Here is a 25,537-nt window from a genome sequence, read left to right on the forward strand (position 1 = left end):
CAGGATGGCAACAACAACTGCCCGAGTTACACCAGGAACGCACAATCCCTCCATCAGTGCTCAGACTGTCCGCAATAGGCTGAGAGAGGCTGGACTGAGGGCTTTTAGGCCTGTTGTAAGGCAGGTCCTCACCAGACATCACCGGCAACAACGTTGCCTGTGGGCATAAACCCACCATCACTGAACCAGACAGGACTGGCAAAAGTGCTCTTCACTGACGAGTCGCGGTTTTGTCTCACCAGGGGTGATGGTCGGATTCGTGTTAATCGTTGAAGGAATGAGCGTTCGATTTGGAGGTGGAGGGTCCATCATGGTCTGGGGCGGTGTGTCACAGCATCATCGGACTGAGCTTGTTGTCATTGCAGGCAATCTCAATGCTGTGCGTTATAGAGAAGATATCCTCCTTCCTCATGTGGTACCCTTACTGCTCATTCTGTGCGTGATTTCCAGCAAGACAGGAATGTTAGTGTTCTGCCATGGTCAGCGAAGAGCCCGGATCTCAATCACATTGAGCACATCTGGGACCTGTTGGATCGGAGGGTGAGGGCTAGGGCCATTCCCACCAGAAATGTCCGGGAACTTGCAGATGCCTTGGTGGAATAGTGGGGTAACATCTTACAGCAAGAACTGGCAAATCTGGTGCGGTCCATGAGGACATGCACTGCAGTACTTAATGCAGCTGGTGGCCACACCAGATATTGACTGTTACTTTTGATTTTGATCCCCCCTTTGTTCAGGGACACATTTTTCAATTTCTGTTCGTCACGTCTGTGGAACGTGTTCCGTTTATGTCTCAGTTTTGAATCTTGTTATGTTCATACAAATATTTACACATGTTACGTTTGCTCAAAATAAACGCAGTTGACAGTGAGAGGACGTTTCTTTTTTTGCTGAGTTTATTTTGTTGTAATATCATCACCTCTTGAAGAGCATAGTCAGAACTACAAATGTAACTGTATGCTTTTCATGATCAGTGAACATCACTTGATCATGTCATTTCAGATACGTTAGTGTAGCCTCACGATATCACTCAATATTGGCCACCATTAATTGGATATTTGAGTGATATAAAGTAAGTGAACTATACCTGACAAGTGTGAGGGATTTATGTTAATTTTCAATTCCCATTTTTGGGGGCTCTGCCTGTCAAGCAGCAGATGGGCGCATTTGCCGATGTCTTAGCTGATAATGTTTACTTTTCAAGCTACCGTTTGAATCTTTGTACAGTTGGCTAAATATAGTGGTAATGTACTTTTTTCTCCAACCAACATAGGCCTACCTAGCGAAGTGAGCTAACAGTATCTTCTTTATAACATTGTTTTTAAGAGTTTTTAATCACGATTGCTGCAGACAGGCTTATAGACAATAGTCTACATTGATTGATTGGCTAGCTAATAAGAGATTACGTAATGACTAGCTAGTCTCCTGAAAGCTAACTTTCAGAGGATAAATTAGATGGCTATATCCAAATATTGTTTGATTTGCTTGCCATCTGTAGTGGTGATGACAGAAGGTCTGACAACTTTACCAGGACGAGGACTTGCCCATGTGAAGCTCTTTCCAAAAGCCTAAACTCTGACGAAGCAAGCTAAATTACACTTTGTTTTTTTTAGCTAGCTACATTATCAAGTTTTATTGATAATGACCTATTCTGACCAATAGTAATATTTTACTTGCGTATGTATCCTCCTACTTTCAAGAGGTAAGCGGGTAGGCTCTTGAGTGTAGACGAACCTTTTCGCTAATCATATATTTGGAGTTGTATTCATGAAATAAACACACAGTGATTTATTACACATATAGGGATGATTTAAAATTTTTATAAAAAATACTGCATGTGTGCTTTAATTAGTCCAAGAAAGGTGTATTTGGCTGTTGCAGTACACATCCTACTGTCACACCACACACACAGGCTGGATTGGAGCAGAACAGGGACAGAAGCAGTGTTACTGGCGCAGATTGACATATACTGAACTGTGAATGAACCTGCAATTTAGCTCATGTATTGCTAGGTTACGGGAAAAGTGAGACAAAGTAATGAATGACAGCGTTATGTAGTAGGCTTAGTTGAGCATTATGTCTGCCGTGTTGAATTTATTTACAGTGGCAATACACACTTTGTCTTTCAGTCCAACACTTTGCAATGTGATTTGAGCAAAAACTTTCACAGCATTTGGAAATTGTCTTATTTGTTCCACATCAATGTTTTTAATCGTAACAGCAAAGTAATTCAGTTTTTGAGGAACCTGTAATAATGCTAAAAGACTAATAAACTAAACTCAACGATGCTTCAAAATCTTGCTAGATTTTCATAAATCTATAGTCCTGCCCCTGCACAGTATTCAAATAGCAGAACACCACACATCTAAATAGGTGAGGCAATGATTTAGCAAACAAGTTACTTATACTGTAGGTCTACTGTAGGCATATATGTTATTATTTCCTTTAGTGATTGACAGTCCCAAACACCTATCATTACTGCCGCCTAGAGATTGACACTAGAACAGGATATATATAGCTGTGCTGGTCTAGGCAGATTACCTAGAACCATATTACCCTTTCCTGATACTAACCGTAACCACTAGAAGTAAAAGTGTTTGTAGAACATAATTTATAATAGTAAATAGGTTAATGACTGTTTTTCCATTTGAATCATTTTTATTTACAAAATCAACAGATTCAGAATAAAATGTGTTTGCATTGTTATACATCATTTGATAATCTGTTTCAGGAATAACATCTCTTTTAATAAATCTTTTTTCCTTCTTCTGTAAATCTAAATGACATGACTATTGATTGACAGATAGTGCTTTAGAAGGATTTTGAACTTTGGCGACCACTTCGATGACACCACAGTAACTAACATGTTCCTTGAAAAAGCAAAATACAGTAGACTAGTAAAGTAGAGCGTTCCCCTTCAGGCCTGATAATGCTGCAAAAGTCTACCAAAGTGTAGTACAGGGGTGGCCAAACATCCTCCTGAAGAGCTACAGGGCTTGCAAGGTTTTGCTCTTGCCCTGCTCTAACACACCTTATTCTACTAATCAGCTGCTCATCTGAATCTTGATTATCTGAATCATATAAGTTAGTGCAGGGTTAGAGCAAAAACCAGTGTACCCAGGTGAAGGGTTGGTCATCACTGGTCTATCATTATGAACAATGACAATTCCAGCTCAAAGAGGAGGTATTTCTAGGTCCAACGTGGGCCTGGTAAGTGCATATTGCTAAGTAGCAGGAACAGAGGTCTGCATCTCTATCTCACAGATGAAGGGCCAGTACATGGTGCACGGGGCGTCGTACCAGCTGGTCACCGCTTTGCGCTCTAGCTTGCGCGTCTCACGATGTATTCACAGTCTTCGTCAATGTGGTTGTTGGGCTCACCCTCCTCCCAAAAGCTACACAGGGAGAAACATGGTTTCCTTAGAAAACCCCACAAAGTCAACCAAACATATCTTGGTATATAATGCACAGTACATAATAGAAATAAAACATATATAATATATTGTTTTACTAGAATAGCTGTTGGCCAACGGTGTGCACTAATGAACTGTGTTATCTACAGTGCCTCTACAGGTCTATCTTGCAAAATATATATATATTTTTATCTCAGCGAGACAAACCTATATAAAGAAAGGTTTATTTATTCATCACCCACAAGGGAACCACGCCTGCGAAGCTCATTATGCACCTGCAGAAGGTACGTCTGAATACCAACTACTGAGAAGTCTGAGTCGGGGCCATAGAGAACAGGCTACTCTGACAAATGGTGTTTGTTTATTAAAGTTAGATTCAAGTTGAATCAGTGTCTCCAAGATCACATAATGATACAAAACAGGTATGCTACGGTTTGTTAACACCATCTGCTCTAGAATTCGCTCACTGTACATAATTTGAAACAACACTGTACATAATTTGAAACAATACTGTACATAACAAAGAAGATCGAAATGCATATTCCCATGGAACTGATTGTGATCAAATGGTTGGCATGCAGATGCTGCATGGACGTTTCACCGGTAAAACCTGAAGAATTATCATCATTCACGATTGGACAGTGAGAAATGTGAAGGGAGAGGTGACCACAGAAATGTGTGCTTAAAGTAGAGGTAACGAAACACATGCACTGAAGGTGATACGGATCTTTCCAGGGGATCCAGGGGGGCAGGGCAGGTGTGGGGCAGGTGTGGGGCAGGGGCGGGGCAGGGGCGGGGCAGGGGCGGAACGGGGCGGTGACCTACGGATCCAGAGCCACAGGCGTCTCTTTAACTGGGCTATAGGTAGTTACATGGACCTATAGAAATAGAATGACTAGAATGGTCATTGCCATTCAAGTCAATGGATGGACCGGTGGCCATATTGTGTGTACCCATAGGTTTAAAACAGGAAGTAATTTTATTTCTATGGTCCGACCAGTAGTTTGTAATAGCCTACTTATCCTGAATGGAAATCCATTGGGGTACACATTTTTGTTATTTTTTTATTGCGTACACAAAGCAAAGTCACACATTTCACAAGCTGCTTTTAACAAGTTAAAGATTTGTCACATACTAACCCAAAGTACAATACAGAGGTCAATTCAAAGAGGTCATTTTAGTCATCTTCATAACGTACTAAACACATTATATGTCATCTATTATTATAGTCCACCGAAAAAGTTAAAGGATGGAAAAACAAATAGGAATATCACACGTCTGACATATTAAAAAAAACGCAGTCAAATATTTCACAATGTAATTGCATGTCAGATACAGTTGGAAAATATATGTAGAAATGTAATAATATATGCCATTTAGCAGACACCTTCATCCAAAACAACTTAGTCATGCGTGCATACATTTTATGTACGGGTGGTCGCAGGAATCAAACCCACTATCCTAGCGTTGCAAGAGCCATTCTCTACCAAATGAGCTACAGAGGAACACATAATAAAAACATTACAAGTAAATAGAGTATAATGACTCATTTGTTAAATATTATAGCCTACTACATTATGGGCCAGTTTCACAGACCCAGTTTAAATAAATCCAGGTGAATCAAGGCTTAATTCTGGTTTATTAAACAATTGGATCTTAAATCATTTAGGCTATGTTTATGAAGCCAAATGATTATTAGCATTGATTACATCTATGTATCAATATAGTCCCGGAGTAGATATAGTCCCTGGGTAGATATAGTCCCGGGGTAGATATAGTCCCGGGGTAGATATAGTCCCGGAGTAGATATAGTCCCGGGGTAGATATAGTCCCGGAGTAGATATAGTCCCGGGGTAGATATAGTCCCGGGGTAGATATAGTCCCGGGGTAGATATAGTCCCGGGGTAGATATAGTCCCGGGGTAGATATAGTCCCGGGGTAGATATAGTCCCGGGGTAGATATAGTCCCGGGGTAGATATAGTCCCGGGGTAGACTATAACTCAACACAGCATTACTCGTTGAAATAAAACAAAGCATAAGGTTCAATGCCATTGATGGATTCATCCACACAACTTCGTCAACCTTACATCCTGTTGAGCTTTATGCCAAACATCAGCTGCCCTCTGTCGGAAAACAGACTGACCAATTCCCAGGTTTACAGTGGTGCCAAACATGTACAGAGAGATGACCGTGTAGAAGATATTTCCATTGTTGTCAAAATCTGTAGAGAAAGAATCTTTGAAGATATAAAAGATGAGCCACAAAAAGCAAATGATGTAGAGAATCCCCTGCAGGATCCCAGTGATGGTGACCCTCATCTGACTGTGCAGACGGGGCGCGGAGAAGGGGCTGCCGCTCTCTTTCATGCTCTCCATGTGTCTGTGCAGGTAGCACACAGTGGCACAGCTCGACCAAACTACCACACAGAGTCCAAAAAAGACATAGGTTATTTTCAAGACAACACGTGCCGTCTCAGTGTAACACAGGGCATTTGGAGAGGCAGAGACCGTAGTGTTCATTGATATGTAAGTGCCATTAGCATTTCCAGACACGCTGTTGAGTAAATCAACTATTGCGGGAAGATGAAGAGAAATATCAAACAAAAACAAGACTCTGTCAATAAACAGGATCCAGTAAATAATTATTTTGATGTTCCTCTTCACCCAGGTGAAGAGAGCTCGCTGGGAAGGGACAATCTGAGTGTAGTAGAAGAAACTCAGCCAAACAGAGGTTGTCATACTAGTGGGGAAAGTGTACCCCACTATCAGATTAGCAGCGAGCCAGAGCTCCAGATGTTCCGTGAAGAGGAAGTATTTCATTGCAATAAGAGAAACCAGGAAAACAATGGTGCAGCAAACTAACGAGCACAGTAGTATCTTCACAGGCTGTTTGAGTTGCTCTCTGCCTGGCAGAGGACAGAACAGGCAGAAGGCAAAAAACAGGTTTGCAAATATGCTGATTGCAATGAAAGGCACATTGACGCTGATAAATGCCAGTTTGTCCATCCAAAGTACTGCTCCTGCAGTTCTGACGAGACGAGGTTTCTGCTTGTAGTGATACCTTGTCTCTCAGTCTCTAGAAGCTCAAATGCCACATTTGCATTCAACATGTGGAAACTAGGCCTAATGAGCTAGCAAATTACATTAGCCAACAACGAGATAATGCAAATGTAGAACATTGACAACATTGGGTGGGGTGGTGGTGGAGGGGTTGGGCTGCAAGTGTTTGACAAACCCACTAAAACGGCTGCTTTCATCTTGAATGAAAGTTGTGCAGGGGGTTCTATAGGTTCATCCCAACTCAATTTCTAAGGCTGGGATCCTTAGGCAGCATGTTGATAATCTCATAACAGTATACAGACTCTCTAGTAATCTTCTGGATGAAGGCAAAACATGAATTTGTTAGAATGCTATAACAGTGAAAAGTCTAATTTACAGCATACAAAAAGGCAGTGTAATCAATCTTCACTCTGTCCATCAATGCAAAATGGGCAGGTGCTCAACTGAAGAAGTTTAAAGATGGAACAACAAATGGGTAGAGCCCACAGTGAAAACACAGTCAAATGAACCATAACCTGTTTGCATCACATGTACCAACTGAGAACACAAGTAAACCAAACAATTTGAAAAACGAAATTAATATACTCATTTGTAAAATAGAAAGCAGGTTCTCACATTAAATGATGGGACTCAGACCCAGATTTAAACAATCCCAGGTGTAGTTGAATTCTGGTATATCAAACAAGAGTTGAGCCATGTTTTACATGGTTAGTCAGATTCAATGTTTAAAAAATGCACCGCCACAGTCCGGGGATAATTTAGGCCAATGTGTATGAAGCCAATAATTTTTAGTGTTGATTGATGGAACCAGTTTGGTTCCATCGACCCAAAGCCAGTCTGCCTCGGCTGTCTCATCATTGATTCCAAACCAGTTTGCATTCCAGTGGCTCAGAGGTAACTGGTCCAACAGAAGCGTCTACAGCAGGAGACATGATTATATTGAGATGTGACAATGTTTATAACATGAAAAATACATTGGGATGTAACAATGTCTATAACAGGAGACAATATTACATTGGAATGCGACAATGTCTATAACAATGTCTATTACCAGCCTGTTCAACCTCTCTTTCAAATCGTCTGAGATCCCCAAAGATTGGAAAGCTGCCGCAGTCATCCCCCTCTTCAAAGGGGGAGACACCCTGGACCCAAACTGTTACAGACCTATATCCATCCTGCCCTGCCTATCTAAGGTCTTCGAAAGCCAAGTCAACAAACAGGTCACTGACCATCTCGAATCCCACCGTACCTTCTCCGCTGTGCAATCTGGTTTCCGAGCCGGTCACGGGTGCACCTCAGCCACGCTCAAGGTACTAAACGATATCATAACCGCCATCGATAAAAGACAGTACTGTGCAGCCGTCTTCATCGACCTTGCCAAGGCTTTCGACTCTGTCAATCACCATATTCTTATCGGCAGACTCAGTAGCCTCGGTTTTTCTGATGACTGCCTTGCCTGGTTCACCAACTACTTTGCAGACAGAGTTCGGTGTGTCAAATCGGAGGGCATGCTGTCCGGTCCTCTGGCAGTCTCTATGGGGGTGCCACAGGGTTCAATTCTCGGGCCGACTCTTTTCTCTGTATATATCAATGATGTTGCGCTTGCTGCTGCATTCTATATACTTCCGGCCCGTCCTTGGACACTGTGCTATCTAACCTCCAAACGAGCTTCAATGCCATACAACACTCCTTCCGTGGCCTCCAACTGCTCTTAAACGCTAGTAAAACCAAATGCATGCTTTTCAACCGTTCGCTGCCTGCACCCGCATGCCTGACTAGCATCACCACCCTGGATGGTTCCGACCTTGAATATGTGGACATCTATAAGTACCTAGGTGTCTGGCTAGACTGTAAACTCTCCTTCCAGACTCATATCAAACATCTCCAATCGAAAATCAAATCTAGAGTCGGCTTTCTATTCCGCAACAAAGCCTCCTTCACTCACGCCGCCAAACTTACCCTAGTAAAACTGACTATCCTACCGATCCTCGACTTCGGCGATGTCATCTACAAAATTGCTTCCAACACTCTACTCAGCAAACTGGATGCAGCTTATCACAGTGCCATCTGTTTTGTCACTAAAGCACCTTATACCACCCACCACTGCGACCTGTATGCTCTAGTCGGCTGGCCCTCGCTACATATTCGTCGCCAGACCCACTGGCTCCAGGTCATCTACAAGTCCATGCTAGGTAAAGCTCCGCCTTATCTCAGTTCACTGGTCACGATGGCAACACCCACCCGTAGCACGCGCTCCAGCAGGTGTATCTCACTGATTATCCCTAAAGCCAACACCTCATTTGGCCGCCTTTCGTTCCAGTTCTCTGCTGCCTGTGACTGGAACGAATTGCAAAAATCGCTGAAGCTGGAGACTTTTATCTCCCTCACCAACTTCAAAAATCTGCTATCTGAGCAGCTAACCGATCGCTGCAGCTGTACATAGTCTATCGGTAAATAGCCCACCCATTTTTACCTACCTCATCCCCATACTGTTTTTATTTATTTACTTTTCTGCTCTTTTGCACACCAATATCTCTACCTGTACATGACCATCTGATCATTTATCACTCCAGTGTTAATCTGCAAAATTGTAATTATTCGCCTACCTCCTCATGCCTTTTGCACACAATGTATATAGACTCTCTTTTTTTCTACTGTGTTATTGACTTGTTAATTGTTTACTCCATGTGTAACTCTGTGTTGTCTGTTCACACTGCTATGCTTTATCTTGGCCAGGTCGCAGTTGCAAATGAGAACTTGTTCTCAACTAGCCTACCTGGTTAAATAAAGGTGAAATAAAATTTAAAATAAAAAAATAACAGGAGACATGATTACATTGAGATGTGAATGACGAGTATAACAGGACACATGATTTTAAAAGGCAACAGTAAACATGTTGTCCCACACAAATGATACATTTGGGTGAATGACACATCATTCACCCAAATGTCATTCAAATCGGGCCTGTGGTGTCTGAGATATTGCGTGTGACTAACAGACGTAGAGTTGATTCCTATAGCGCCCACCTTGGGCCAATCAGTGTCATTTTGTAAATGCCGGATCTCTATGGCAAGACTCATCATTCACCAAAGTTTTGTCAACATCGGGCCAATGGTGTCTGAGATATTGTGTGGGTTAGCTAGACTCATATCCCTGAGTATATGAGACACATTTCAAACATGTGCCCATTATAGCGCCACCGTGTGGTCAATATAAATGTTCTTGCATATGTTGAGACTTGACAGTGTTTCTAACGTGTACGAAATGTTGCTCTTTCCATGTTCTCTCCATGGCATAGATTGACCAGGGGAATCCAGGTGAAAGCTATGTTCACTTATTGATGTCACCTGTTAAATCCACTTCAATCAGTGAAGGGGAGGAGACAGATTAAAGACGGATTTTTAAGCATTGAGACAATTGAGACATGGATTGTGTATGTGTGCCATTCAGAGAGTGAATGGGCAAGAGAAAATATTTAAGTGCCTTTGAACAGGGCATGCATAGCGCCACCATCTGGCCAATCTCTACAGCAAGAAGCATCATTCACCCGAGTTTGGTCAATATCGGGAAAATAGAATGAACTCAATGCATTTATCATGACCCCTACAGAACCCTGGCAGAAAGGAAAGGACATTTGTGTGTCAATCGTTTTGACAATGGGCTTTATCTTCCCTATTGATCTGCTATTTCCAGCCTTACCAGATAATTGAGAAAATCAACAGTGTCTAATCCACAACCTCTCTCCTCTCTCTCTTTCCCTCTGTTTCCCACCCTCCCTCTTTCTCCCACCCTCCCTAGCTCTCTTTCCCTCTTTAACTCCACCCCCTCGTCTCCCTCTCTCTCTCTCTCTCATCCCCATCTCTCTCTCTCCCTCCCCACTCCATCTCACCTGTTCCTCAGCAGTGTGTACGATGGCCAGGTGTCCTCCTATCTCCATGAACGAGTCCTGGATGTTGTGCCAGTGCATACTCCTGGTGGAGATGTAGTAGCAGCTGCTGTTGAGCACCAGCCAGTCCCGAGGACAGGTTACCGGCGTTTGAAAGGGCCAACGGGGTTGACGTAGGTGACAGTGGTGATGTGGGCTCTGGTTCTGTCATACACAGCAGAAAAAAGGATTTAGATATAAATGTTTTACTTCAGCGTCATGACACACACACACACACACACACACACACACACACACACACACACACACACACACACACACACACACACACACACACACACACACACACACACACACACACACACACACACACACACACACACGACCTGATTTGGCCAGGTCAGAAGCTCATCTCTCTCCTTCACAAGGTCTTCTTTCCTCGTCCGCAGTTCTCTCGGGGCTGCAATCGGGGCCGTTACTTTGACTGTCTCTCTCTGCATCTGGATCTGACCACCAGACTCGTTCTGAGGCAGAGGAGCCTGATGCTCATTGCGCAAGCCCAGATATAGAGATTCTTATCTGAGAGGAAGACGAGCAGCAGGGGACTTCAGTCCAAAGCACCCAGGAAGAAAAAACACAAGTCTTTAAAGACGGGAAGGCAAAGACAAAGAATGCGGTGAGCGTAGGGCAGAGGTGATGAGGTACCTTTGATAAGGCTAGTTGAATGTGGTAGCCATAAGAAGGAGCCCCATAGAACACAACAAGCAAATGTCTTTTCATTGTCTTTTATATGTGCTGAGTATGACATCATCAAGGTTTGTTCAGGATAAGAGTTAGCGGCACTGCAACAATCACTGACTCCACACCGCTTTTTGAGCTCTCAGACTTTGTTAGGTTGCAAGTAGAGTTTCATATTAGTCATTTACTGGGATGCAGGGCCGGCTCTAGCCTTTTGGCCAGAGCGAGATTTGGTTACACAAGTCAGATTACAAAGGTCCCCAAACGGAGGGAGGAAAACAGAAGCAGAGGCCTTTATCTAAATGTTGTGTCACATTGGGACACTAGGGTAAATCAGGAAGTGGTTTAGGGAGGCCACATTTAAACAACGCTGTGTGTTTGCTGTGGATATATTCACAGTGGGTGCTCGCAGCGATGATGGACAGCAGAAGGACAGCGCACAGTGTGGCCAGGCAGGCCGTGGCTAACCTGTAGGGCCTGGGGCCCGTTCTCAGTGAGGGGACAGACACTGTTTTGGAGGACACAGAGAAGTACATAACACTAGTGTATAGAGATGTATTTCAGTTGGAAATGTTGGTGCTAATTGCTCTGTATGTGGTTTTGGGGGGCTTTTGTGCAACGGAAACACTTGATAACACAGTCAAATACTATACTACAGCCTACTGTCTGCAGGCTGGGGATGCACAACATGCCTACAATGAACTATTTTCAGAATGTCAACAACATTTAATCCTGCAGACAAAAACCCATAAATGTGTGTTTGGTAGAAAATGAGATACATTTCATGAATCATTATAAAAAGCATGGAAGATAAATATGAAATCAAAAACTAGTAAGTATAATTGAAAGAGAGGTGTGATGAAATTATATTTCAATAATTACATGTTTTATGTGGTATACACAAAGAAAAAAGGATTAAAATAAGAAAACAAATTTGGAATCATTGAAATATAAGCCTTAATGAAATTATTGCAAAACACAATTGTTATTGTGTGTTTTTGAGAAGGAAACAGGCTAATGGCTACTAATTATTAGGTATACTGTATATACCCTATCAATCAGTACTTAGAGAATTGTTGAATAAATAAATGTTGATTCGATATTTGATTGAGCCAACCATTAAGAGGGGAACAAAAGTCATGTAAAGAAGAAGAATCATGTGACTGCTCTTAAAAACAACCATGTATTGTCAGTAGGCCACCTCTTTCTCCCGATGATTCACAAAATGCCTGTTGTTGAATCTTACTTCCCATCATGTTTGTAGGGCAGGATTATGGTTGTTGCTATTCTAGGTCAGGAAATGAACCATGTCCGTGAAATCATTACACAAAGAGCATTTATTTGGCTGTTAAATGTCATGAGCATGTTGACTGCACCACAGAGTAGTAGGAGCATTCAGGAAAACTACATGGGCTGTATGGGAAGGGGTGTTGCTTGTTGCCAGTTTGGAGACATTTCCTGTCAGTAATATTGCCTGTGGTGCACTGTGCTCTTATTGTTTTCAAATCTGTTCCTCAGGGAACCCCAGTTGTTGCACATTTAGCCATTGCAGCATTAGCACATCTGTTAAAATGAATCAATGGCTTGAGGATCAGATGACTAGTTGAATCAGGTATGCTGGTGCTGAAATATGGGAGGGGGGGGGGGGGGGGGGGGGGGGGGGGGTCCCAGAGGAACAGATTGACGCATTTTGAAATGGATAATATTTCCAATTTACAGTATTAGGAGTCAGACATAAGGTCACAGCATGCAAATATATTTTTCACATTAGATGCTAGATTTAATTTAACTAATGACATTCCTTAATAAAGAACTATTGTTCTTCAGAACTTGTGACAGTCCTGTACTATTATACAATTAGCTATGGTGTCAGATACGCGGGAGGAAGCATATTGAATACAAATTAGAAGCAGTGTCTATTCTATTGAGGAAGGTAATGATGAAAGACAGATATGGAAACCCAGAGAGAACTGTGTTTTGAACGCAATACACACCATGGCTGAGTGAACACTGCATAACCAAACCCTCTGGGCACAGATGTCAGTTCAACATCTAGTTTTGATTTACATTGTGTTGAGTTGTGAACTTACTTGAATTCAACATGAAATCAACAAAAACGGTCACTATGTCATTGGATTTAGGTTCAAATTCCCTTTGATGACTTTTTCCAAATCCAAATCAGTTTTCCATGCTGATTAAACGTCCTCACATAGATTTTTTTGTTGTTGAAATGTCGTGGACACAATGTTGATTCAACCAGTATATCCCAAACTTTACCATGTAAATCAGTCATTAGGCTCTCTTTGCCGGAAATTATGCAAATGTTGTTTTTGTCAAATGGTGGTCACCTAGATTTGAAGTGTGTTCTTGTCCCAAATGCCATACATTTCATTCGGTTTTGAAAATTCGTAATATATAGTACGAATTGTAATTCGTAACATATACGAAATGGATGATGGACATCCACAAATTTATACAAAACACAAGTAACGTAACATATCATACTAAATGTGGTGTTTGGGATTTACATACAGAATCATACGAAATGCTCTGAGACCAGTTTGATTTCCGATCCCTGTCTGCTTTCATTACTGAAACATTTGAGATAATTTGTATAATTTCCATAAATACATGACTTTTATATATATATATATATATATTTTTTTTTTTACCTTTATTTAACTAGACAAGTCAGTTAAGAACACATTCTTATTTAAAATGACGGCCTACCCCGGCCAATTGTGTGCAGCCCTATGGGACTACCTATCACTGCCAGATGTGATGCAGCCTGGATTCAAAGCAGGCTCTGCAATGACGCCTCTTGCATTGAGATGCAGGGCCTTAGACCACTGCGCCACTCAGGAGCCCGAGTGGAAATGTCTGGAAATGAACAACTTGTAATAGGCTAACTTTTCTAATTAAAATGCTACTAATTAACTATTTACAAGTTGAATAAAGTATTAGCATATGCATGTTTCATGTTGTGTTTTTTTATGACATGTTTTGTGGGGTATTTAATCATTTAGATGCAGTGCAATCAATGTAGATTATGTTAGGCAATTAGATTTCACCACTAGCCTTCAAAATGCTTTCAAATGGTTGCATGTGGGCTACTATACAAAAAGCTGATGGATAAATAAAGATATCCCACTCAGGCCATTTACCATTTTTAAAAAAAAGGTAGGTTCTGGTCTGCTTAAAAGGGTGGCTCTCCCGTAGGCTCCGGTGCATTAGCAGCTGGGTCTGGTCTGCTTAACAGGGTGGCTCTCCCATAGGTTCCGGTGCATTAGCAGCTGGGTCTGGTCTGCTTAACAGGGTGGCTCTCCCATAGGCTCCGGTGCATTAGCAGCTGGGTCTGGTCTGCTTAACAGGGTGGCTCTCCCGTAGGCTCCGGTGCATTAGCAGCTGGGTCTGGTCTGCTTAACAGGGTGGCTCTCCCATAGGCTCCGGTGCATTAGCAGCTGGGTCTGGTCTGCTTAACAGGGTGGCTCTCCTGTAGGCTCCGGTGCATTAGCAGCTGGGTCTGGTCTGCTTAACAGGGTGGCTCTCCCGTAGGCTCCGGTGCATTAGCAGCTGGGTCTGGTCTGCTTAACAGGGTGGCTCTCCCATAGGTTCCGGTGCATTAGCAGCTGGGTCTGGTCTGCTTAACAGGGTGGCTCTCCTGTAGGCTCCGGTGCATTAGCAGCTGGGTCTGGTCTGCTTAACAGGGTGGCTCTCCCATAGGTTCCGGTGCATTAGCAGCTGGGTCTGGTCTGCTTAACAGGGTGGCTCTCCCATAGGCTCCGGTGCATTAGCAGCTGGGTCTGGTCTGCTTAACAGGGTGGCTCTCCCATAGGCTCCGGTGCATTAGCAGCTGGGTCTGGTCTGCTTAACAGGGTGGCTCTCCCGTAGGCTCCGGTGCATTAGCAGCTGGGTCTGGTCTGCTTAACAGGGTGGCTCTCCCATAGGCTCCGGTGCATTAGCAGCTGGGTCTGGTCTGCTTAACAGGGTGGCTCTCCCGTAGGCTCCGGTGCATTAGCAGCTGGGTCTGGTCTGCTTAACAGGGTGGCTCTCCCATAGGTTCCGGTGCATTAGCAGCTGGGTCTGGTCTGCTTAACAGGGTGGCTCTCCCGTAGGCTCCGGTGCATTAGCAGCTGGGTCTGGTCTGCTTAACAGGGTGGCTCTCCCATAGGTTCCGGTGCATTAGCAGCTGGGTCTGGTCTGCTTAACAGGGTGGCTCTCCCGTAGGCTCCGGTGCATTAGCAGCTGGGTCTGGTCTGCTTAACAGGGTGGCTCTCCCATAGGTTCCGGTGCATTAGCAGCTGGGTCTGGTCTGCTTAACAGGGTGGCTCTCCCATAGGCTCCGGTGCATTAGCAGCTGGGTCTGGTCTGCTTAACAGGGTGGCTCTCCCGTAGGCTCCGGTGCATTAGCAGCTGGGTCTGGTCTGCTTAACAGGGTGGCTCTCCCGTAGGCTCCGGTGCATTAGCAGCTGGGTCTGGTCTGCTTAACAGGGTGGCTCTCCCATAGGTTCCGGTGCATTAGCAGCTGGGTCTGGTCTGCTTAACAGGGTGGCTCTCCCGTAGGCTCCGGTGCATTAGCAGCTGGGTCTGGTCTGCTTAACAGGGTGGCTCTCCCATAGGTTCCGGTGCATTAGCAGCTGGGTCTGGTCTGCTTAACAGGGTGGCTCTCCCGTAGGTTCCGGTGCATTAGCAGCTGGGTCTGGTCTGCTTAACAGGGTGGCTCTCCCATAGGTTCCGGTGCATTAGCAGCTGGGTCTGGTCTGCTTAACAGGGTGGCTCTCCCGTAGGCTCCGGTGCATTAGCAGCTGGGTCTGGTCTGCTTAACAGGGTGGCTCTCCCATAGGTTCCGGTGCATTAGCAGCTGGGTCTGGTCTGCTTAACAGGGTGGCTCTCCCATAGGCTCCGGTGCATTAGCAGCTGGGTCTGGTCTGCTTAACAGGGTGGCTCTCCCGTAGGCTCCAGTGCATTAGCAGCTGGGTCTGGTCTGCTTAACAGGGTGGCTCTCCCGTAGGCTCCGGTGCATTAGCAGCTGGGTCTGGTCTGCTTAACAGGGTGGCTCTCCCATAGGCTCCGGTGCATTAGCAGCTGGGTCTGGTCTGCTTCATTCATTGTCTTTATATGAACCAGAAAAAAATGAAGGAGTGGAATGTCTCGCTTCCTCTTCCTCCTCTGCTATACATTTCTGTGGTTATTTTCCCTTTGATCAGCCACTAGAGTGCCCCACAAGCCTTTAAAATGCTTTCATGTAAAGTGTGTGCTGTACAGTAGGCTATAAACACTGTACTGCTAGTACTGCTGCTGAACTTACTGTATGTGAACGGGAAGGTGTGTACAGTTAGGCCGTGTTGACTTTTGGGTGACTGACGAGTGTGGATATGGGAGTTGTATACACACAAGTTGCATAGAAAAAACTACATTGATAAACCATGAATGGGTCATCTGATGATTTTCCAATGAAAACAGTCCTGTTTTCATTGTGTTATTAATCCATAACGCAACATAAACGCCAGTACCTTATTGTGAAATCCCGATATGTGAAATCCAGTGAGTGACGTGCTAATGTCACTGTCACTAACAGTTAGGTCATCAAGGGAACACAGTGTTTAACCATGACGATTAAGAGACAGCACAATACGATTTCCAGAGCAGTGCTGCGCCCAATGACCTTCATCAGACTGCTGTGTTTTTCGACTAGTGCGACGTTGGACGGTTACGTTCCAGCACATCATGTCTCAGGAATCACCATAGATATTAGCCAACCGACTACAGGGAATGGTGGTAATAATGAATGTTTAGCTCACGTAAAGCATCTCACTGACTCACATCACAACATCCTATCACCTACTAATGACCGGTGGGGATAGATGACATAAATTCCATGTCCTTAGGTTCTCTTTGTGTGTGTGTGCTGCGCATGCGCACTTGTGTGTGTGCTCGTGTACCTTTAACCCACGTTGTGAAGGCTTACTGGGCCTTTCCTTTGTCACATTGAGTCAGACAAGTATCAAAAGGGTAACTCCCTTTCCTGTATCTGTTACTGCATCCCTTTCAGTAAATCTTCCCAACCCAGAATGCTCTGTGATACTCCCCTGGATTCACTCACTATATGGGAGTCAGCCATGTGTCCTCGCTCCCTAAATGATCGAAATAGATATAGGAAGTGGATGACTCCTTTCAAGGGAATGCTGAAACTGCTTACTTTAGGATGTTGATTAATGCTATTTGTGTTTGGGGGTGGGGTAGGGATTGGGAAATGTCAGTGTGTTCTGGCTACTGTTATCAACCATTATAAGCCTGCCAGAATGTGTGTGGTTCTACTACTGCTGCTTTGAAGTAACTGCTTCAATGCAGGAGAACTACTCTGACACGGGAAAAAATCATTACCATTAGGCAACACGTGGTTAGGTAGGTTACTTTCTAAATGTAAACCGTTGCAGTTACTAGTTACCTGTCCGAAATTGTAATCAGTAATGTAACTTTTGAATTATCCAAACTCAGTAATGTAATCTGATTACTTTCAGTTACTTGTGGATTACTTTCACCTTAAGCTGCATGAGAAGAGGACAAAAAGGCTCCATCAAAGCATTTGGTGTGCCATCATAGTGGTCTCTCACTTATGGTCAGACTCACTCAGGTGGAACAAACATAAACTTGCACCTTTTTTCAATTTAAAAGTAATCCAAGGAGTAATCTAGTTTTTCAATCCTATTACAATATTTCTGCTGGTAACTTTTTTGTAATCAGATTACATGTAATCAGTTACTGCCCAACTATAGGGCTTTGCTAGCTAGTCTTGATTTTCTAGCACGGTGCTGTGAGTCTAGCCAAGCAAGACTAAGGCCTAGCAAACCTAACTACCAGCATTTAATTCTGAGTTTGTTTTTGGTAAGGATGTTATGATTGGGCAGGGATAGATAGACAGATATGCCACTCATTCTGTAGTGCCAAGACAAAGAGGGAGTAACATTCAACAATCTTGTAGAAACAGGTTTTGGGGTCAATTCCATTTCAATTCCAGGGAGCCACCTTTTTCATTGGAATTTGGTTTACTTTCTGAATTGACTGAAATATTAATGGAATTAACCACAACCCTGGTAAAAAAAAGTGAGGATAATTCAATCAGATCAGAATATTTAAGAAGGTCTAAGGACCAGCAGGTGGCACTGCGGTTATTGTGACGGCCAGGCTGAAAGGTACACCCTTACATTTTGCCCATTCATTTCTTACTTACTCCCATGTACAGTACACAGACATGACCATTCATTTCTTACTTACTCCCATATACAGTACACAGACATGACCATTCATTTCTTACTTACTCCTATGTACAGTACACAGACATGACCATTCATTTCTTACTTACTCCTATGTACAGTACACAGACATGACCGTTCATGTTTGCACGTATGCAAGTGTGTGTTAATGCATTTTGTTTTGTGTATGTGCACTTGTGTGTACATGTGTACGTGTGTGTGTCTGTGTGTGTGCATATCTGCTTTTTGCGTTTCTGTCTGAGTGAGTTCTGTTTCTTTTTGTGTATCTGCAGTGTAAGTCTGTGTGTGTGTGTGTGTGAGCGTGCGTGTGAGTGTGCGTGTGAGTGTGCGTGTGAGCGTGCGTGTGCTCAGCACCATTCAGAGCATGGCGTTTCAGTCAGAGGGACAAAGCTGGGGGGGGGGGGTATTACTCAACCCCAACGCCTCCAGGTGAGGCAGGACAGAGGTGACATGATGGATGTCAGACAGATCAGACAGCCCTATTCCATCATGCACCTGACCTGAGTCTGGTCATTGGATACCGGAGTTGAGGCCAATATGGCTAACTTCCCTCCCTGAATGGATCACATTCCATGTAACACACACCCTGTCACAAACCACACACACCCAACCACACACGAGGCACCCACCCACATGCACAGCACATTAATCACTTCCAGTAAGGACAGAAAGCTTACCGTACACTTATCACGTGTCATTGGTTTCTGCATGAATAATAAGGTCAATTGCATATGAATATTCATTCCCAAATGTCATAATCAGATGCATTATTACAGTACCAGGTCAAAGAGCAATGGACTTAAAATGTACATATCTTGAGTGAGTGCCAAAATAGTAATGTACAGACACCTCTGATAATACACATCCTGTTATGGATTGTTGCGTGATCAAAAAAACATTATGGAGTCTGTTTGAATCCTCAAACTACTTTCAGTTCCACGCAGACTAGGTGACCAAAGTACCACACTGGTTCTATTTCATCTACGAGAGAGGAAATGATGTGGTCATTGATGCCTCACAGGAAAGTATGCGTCACTTGAAGAGATGTGACCCAACGTGTCTCTGTGGCTTACATAGTGTACAGTTATCATTTATTGGTCAATGTTATTGCAACAAGAAAAATCAACAAGTCATTCAGACCTGACTTCCAACGTGTACAATTAGGAGTCTCTTTTGGAAACAAATTGTTTGATAGGAAATCATTCAACAATCTGTAGACTTTTTTAGTGACACTAATAGCAATGTAGGATTAATGTATAAAACAATTTAAACCAAAACTCGTTTCATTTAAATGAACATCATACTCATCTGTCTTTGTGCTAGTCTTCAGCCCCCTCCAGGTGCCGCCCATCTTCCCCATTATCCCCAGTGTACCTGTGTTCTCTGTTTGTCTGTTGCCAGTTTGTTTTATTTCTCCAAGCCTACCAGTGTTTTGTCCCTGTGCCTCTGTCTGTCTCTAGTTCCTGTTTTCTAGCTTTCCCGGGTTTTGACCATTCTACCTGCCTTGACCCTGAGCCTGCCTGTCGTTCTGTACCTTGTTATACCATCCTGGACCACTGACCTCTACCTGCCTTGACCCTGAGCCTGCCTGTCGTTCTGTACCTTGTTATACCATCCTGGACCACTGACCTCTGCCTGCCCTTGACCTGTCGTTTGCCTGCCCCCTGTTTTTGTAATAAACTTGTATTACTTTGAAACTGTCTGCATCTGGGTCTTCTCTTGAGCCTTGACACTCATCATAACATCTATTTTTGGTAAATACCTTTTTGGGTCAATGAAAAGTTCTGATGACATAGAGCGTCTCAAACATGTGGGACAACGGATGACAGGGTCCTGTGTAGCTCAGTTGGTAGAGCATGACGCTTGTAACGCCAGGGATGTTGGTTGGATTCACATGGGGGACCAGTATGAAAATGTATGCACTCACTACTGTAAATCGCTCTGGATAAGAACATCTGCTAAGATGTCATTTCCCTTTCTTTTGTTAAGAAGAGAGATCTCGACATGATTAAATAAGAACTCCCTCAGTGTTTAGTCTCGTTGTTTTTCTGCTCAAACCTTTGAACTCAGGCGTACCAGGTTAAAGCCTGCCAGCCGAACCTCTACCTCCATGCCGAGCCGCTTGGCACAAAGTCAATGCCCAACCCAACTGGTTTTAAAATTGACGAGCATACCTCGTCGCTGCTTTTCGCTGCTATGGAGAATAGACCATATGAATGACAGTTTTACATGTTTATGGCTTCTGCAGACTGCTTTTGTTGTGTCTGACACTTCGAATGCCAGATTTTCAGGCCAAGTCTGTCACATATACTGAAATGTACAAAACATTATGAACACCATCCTAATATTGAGTTGTATCCCCTTTTTACCTCAGAACAGTCGCCATTTGTCAGGGCATGGACTCTACAAGGTGTCGAAAGTGTTTCACAGGGATGCTGGCCCATGTTGACTCCAATGCTTCATAGAGTTGTGTCAAGTTGGCTGGATGTCCTTTGGGTGGTGGACCATTCTTGATTACACACAGACACACAAACCGGTGCACTCTGAATGGCACACATACACAATCCATGTCTCAGTTTCTCAAGGCTTAAAAATCCCTCTTTAACCTGTCACCTCCCATTCCTCTACACTGATTGAGGTGGATTTAACAGGTGACATCAATAAGTGAACATAGCTTTCACCTGGATTCATCTGGTCAATCTATGTAATAATGGAAAGAGCATGTTCCTAATGTTTTGTACACTCAGTGTTTTTTTCCATAAGATCACTACAGTTATGAATTATAACATCTTAGTCAAGCATAATGTCAATGAGTTTTGCATTATCACATGATAATAACTAAATCATTAAATTCACTCATGCTGCCAAACATAGCTTTAAGCACCAGCTGTCAGAGCAGCTCACAGATTACTGCACCTGTACATAGCCCATCTATAATTTAGCCCAAACAACTACCTCACCCCCTACTGTATATATTTATTTATTTTGCTCCTTTGCACCCCATTATTTCTATCTCTACTTTGCACATTCTTCCACTGCAAATCTACCATTCCAGTATTTTACTTGCTCTATTGTATTTACTTCGCCACCATGGCCTTTACCATCTCTTTTTTTGCCTTTAACTCCCTTATCTCACCTCATTTGCTCACTTTGTATATAGACTTATTTTTTCTACTGTATTATTGACTGTATGTTTGTTTTACTCCATGTGTAACACTGTGTCGTTGTATGTGTCGAACTGCTTTGCTTTATCTTGGCCAGGTCGCAATTGTAAATGAGAACTTGTTCTCAACTTGCCTACCCGGTTAAATAAAGGTGACATAACTAAATAAATAAATAAAATGCTGTTGTAATTCAGTGTAAATAGAGATATATTTAAGTTTGTAGTAAACAGACATATTTTACTTGAACAAGTTATCAATTTCCCCTTGGCAAACAGCGACATTAGACTCCAATGAAGCTGCAAAGGCTGCTACTAGTTTGGGCTGTGCCTCAGCAGTTGACTCAGGTTGTCAACCGACACCTGGCCCAGTCTACTATGATGGCAATAGTAGGTGTAAACGTCACTCTTATTTCTGTAGGTCCGGTTCATCAGGATTTCCTTCTGCCACCAGTACACTATGTAAATGGTGAATGCAAATGCTTTTATATGATGTATTTTGTTTGTAACAGACCATGAACCCACAACCAAGATACGGTCTGGGCTCTATTTTAACAAAGCTAATGCAATGGCAAATCTTAGCACTGGCGTTAAGCTTGTGTTTTCTAGGTTTGGGGGTGTGTCCGAAATATTTGAGCTACTTTCACAACCGGAATTATGGGAGCCGTAGTTGCTGGTGGTGCGAAAGGGCTGGGTTTTGATGAATAAACCATTCGTGGGTGTGTCGAGGCTTGGCTCTTCACTGGCCAATCAGAACATGCTCATTGGCTAAATATGTGGTTGCTTTAAGTTGTGTATTTATGGTCTTTTATGTATTGCCTTGTCATCAAATCCAATTTGAATGTTAGTCCGTTATAGCCTAGTTCGTTAAATAGCCTGCCCCATATTTTCTAAATACGTTGAACATATTTGAAGTCCACAGTGTTAGGGTTTCAAGCCCGCGAAGCTGAGTGAAACCCGATATTTATTTGTTGGCATTGATTATTATTATTTTCCTTCTTCTGCCTATTGGTGAAAAAAATGTAATACCCGTGAGATGGTAAAGCCTAGGACGTTACAACCTTGCATGATGGTAAATGGCCAAGGGCCACACCCTCTTATGCACATACCATGCCAATTGGCCACATGGTGGTGCTATAACAAGCCATTGAAAATGCACATTTTGAAAGCTCACACACCTCACCCCATTTGAGAGTCCTGAAATTCAGTATATACGTCCATATTTTTTAAAGGAACAAATATGCCTCAAGGACCCATAAAGGTCCGCCATTATGGATCTTCTGAAAAACTGATTGACCGATCTCCACAATACTGAATATATGGTATCTATGGACCAAGCTCTCACAACTGATGTTCATCCAGGAAAGCGTCTCAAACAACATGGCCACTACTGACCAATAAACATGTATGTGGGCGTGGTCTGGCACATACATACATATACCTCCAACACGGATATTCATATTGTAACAAAACTTGGTACACATGTTCCAAAAACTGTTAAGTCTCAACACATGTAAGCACATTCCGATCGACCATACAGTGGCTCTATAATGGGGGCATGTTTATATCTCTTGATCTGGCTGACTCAGAGTGATGAAATTTAGCACACACACTCAGGGATATGAATCTAGCTAACCTGTATAGTATGGTTTAGTTTGGCCGCATGGTGGTGCTTTTGGACATAACAGCCATACTGTTTGCGCAGGAGTCTTAGAAAATAGTGTGATTGAAGATGTGCATCTATAGATGCTATATACCAAATTTGGTGCCGATCGGTCCATCAGCTCTGTAGAAGAATGCATTTTAAAGTAGCAAACATCATTGAACATTTTCCAAAATACATCAAAATCATATTATATTGCATGATCCGTTTGATTTGGAGTTCTGATATTTGGCAAGAATGGTAAACAGTACAGAAGTAACTTGTTCTAGGTCAATGTTTCCCATTTTTCCTGATGGTGGCACAGTGGGCCCATAGCTGAACCCCGGCATTTGTTGCTTGCAGCTATATGTATTATTATTCATCTTCTTCCGTAAGACCAAATGAAAATGCTAATTCCCGTGAAATGGTGAGGCCTAGGAAGGGAGAAGGGGTTAGCTGCATCCCAATATGGCGACTGGAGTATGGGCAAGTGTGTTTATCGAAAGTAAAGTAGTGGACGTGTGGAAAGGAGTGCGTGTGTCGGAAGTAAATTATTGGGAGTGTGGAAAGGAGTCGGTGTGTCGGAAGGAAAGTAGTGGGTGTGTGGAAAGGTGTGTCGAATACACTCTGCTATAGGTTAGATGGTTTTGAATGAGCTGTGTTGTTTGTCTTCCATTTCTTACCAGGCAACTACTATGCATTGAGCTACCATACCGCAAGAGTTTGGAATTCTGTTTTTAGTCTGGGTCATTTTTCACTGTTAGTTTTACACAAATAATTGTACATTTTCAGTTATAAAACTGACCATTGTTTGTTTTTGATTGAATGTATTGACGATGGGTGTACTGTTGCTTCATGCGTTGCGTGCATGTGCTTACTGTGACTGTCACCCTGATATTGGCTACTAGGTATCTACTTCCCATTCCCTTGCCGGACAGTAGTGTTTGTCAAGTGGGAGCGAAGGGCACTGTGTCCGAGGGATGTTGTTAGGTACGTCGATACTGGTCGCTGGCTTATCTTGTAGTGCAGCCCAATCAGCCACGTCAAACGGTCTTGAGTGGCAACAAATCTGCCCAATCTGCTGATTCGTTACATAGGTTCATCTCAAGGAACAAATATGCCTCAAGGACCCATAAGGTCCTCCATGATGGATTTTCTGTCATTTAGAAGTTTGTTAAAAACACATAAAACGCTACTCCTCTGGCACCAAATGACCGATCTGCACGAATCTTGATATATTGCATCTATGGACCAAGCTCTCACAGGATAGCATCTCAAACAACATGGCCGCTACTGACCAATAAACATTAATGTGGGCGTGGTCTGGCACATAAATGCGTATAACTCCGACACTAATATTTGTATTGTAACAAAACTTGGTACATGTTCCAAACACTGTCAAGGCTCAACAAGTACATTCAAATCGACCACATGGTGGCGCTATAACAGACACATGTTTATATCTCTTAATCTGTTTGACTCAAGCGTGAGGAAATTTTACACACATGCTCAGTAGTGCTGAGCGATTACCTGAAATGTCAATTATTTTAATTCCATTTCGTTCATTTTTTTTCTGTGAGAATGCGTACATTGTACAGTTTCTCTAGAGATAAATCATATCAAACTGTGCGATGTAGTAGGGAGTTGTACTTTCCAACAGGCCAATATTCTACATAGTTAAGCGCAGACAAATGTGGTAATTAACTACAATAACCATAATCCATTGCGCGCTGTTCTGTGTGTTTCTTTCATGCATTCTACTTTAGGTTAGTGTGGGGCAGACACGGAGAACGAGAGAAGAGACAGAAGAATATGCGATTTAGAGGGAGAGAGCAGTTGCTTCTCTATCCCTCTAACGACCAGAGAATGCCTAAAATTGCACTTGACAACCAGTGTTAGTGAATGTAGCATCACGTTTTGTTGGGAAAGAACCTTGCTTTTTAATGCTAGTAACCCATTGTTTAAAAGCAATAATACACTCGAATTCATGTGTTACGACATTTTTGTCATGCTTGTGATGTGATGATAGCCACGAGGCCTCTCATGTATTATTTCTTAATCAAATCATATTAAAAAATGAAATAACAACTTGTTTAAATAGTCCTAAATACAGTTACTGGCACCACAATTGCTATCTGTGGGCATTTAATACAAATAAAGCAATTTAGACTATGGATGGTTTTAGCACATCCAAACTTTTCACTGGCCCTGGATAAAGATCCAAAATGAAGAGAAAGGGGGAATCACAATAATATTGCTCACAAATCTAATGTTTTATAAACATCGTGGAACCATTTTACAGATCATGTTTGCACTTCTCCAAAAATAGCAGACGAAATTGCATTGTGTTCGAGACAGATTGAA

The 25,537-nt window shown here is 42.9% G+C and overlaps 1 pseudogene; it reads right to left on the reverse strand.

The window, feature by feature from the left end:
* Window positions 1-3,224: 3,224 nt before the first annotated feature.
* LOC109904452 (uncharacterized) lies at window positions 3,225-12,353 on the reverse strand (annotated as a pseudogene).
* Between the last annotated feature and the right edge of the window lie 13,184 nt (window positions 12,354-25,537).

This window comes from Oncorhynchus kisutch, linkage group LG14 (genome assembly GCF_002021735.2).
Source record: "Oncorhynchus kisutch isolate 150728-3 linkage group LG14, Okis_V2, whole genome shotgun sequence".
Lineage (NCBI taxonomy): Eukaryota > Metazoa > Chordata > Actinopteri > Salmoniformes > Salmonidae > Oncorhynchus > Oncorhynchus kisutch.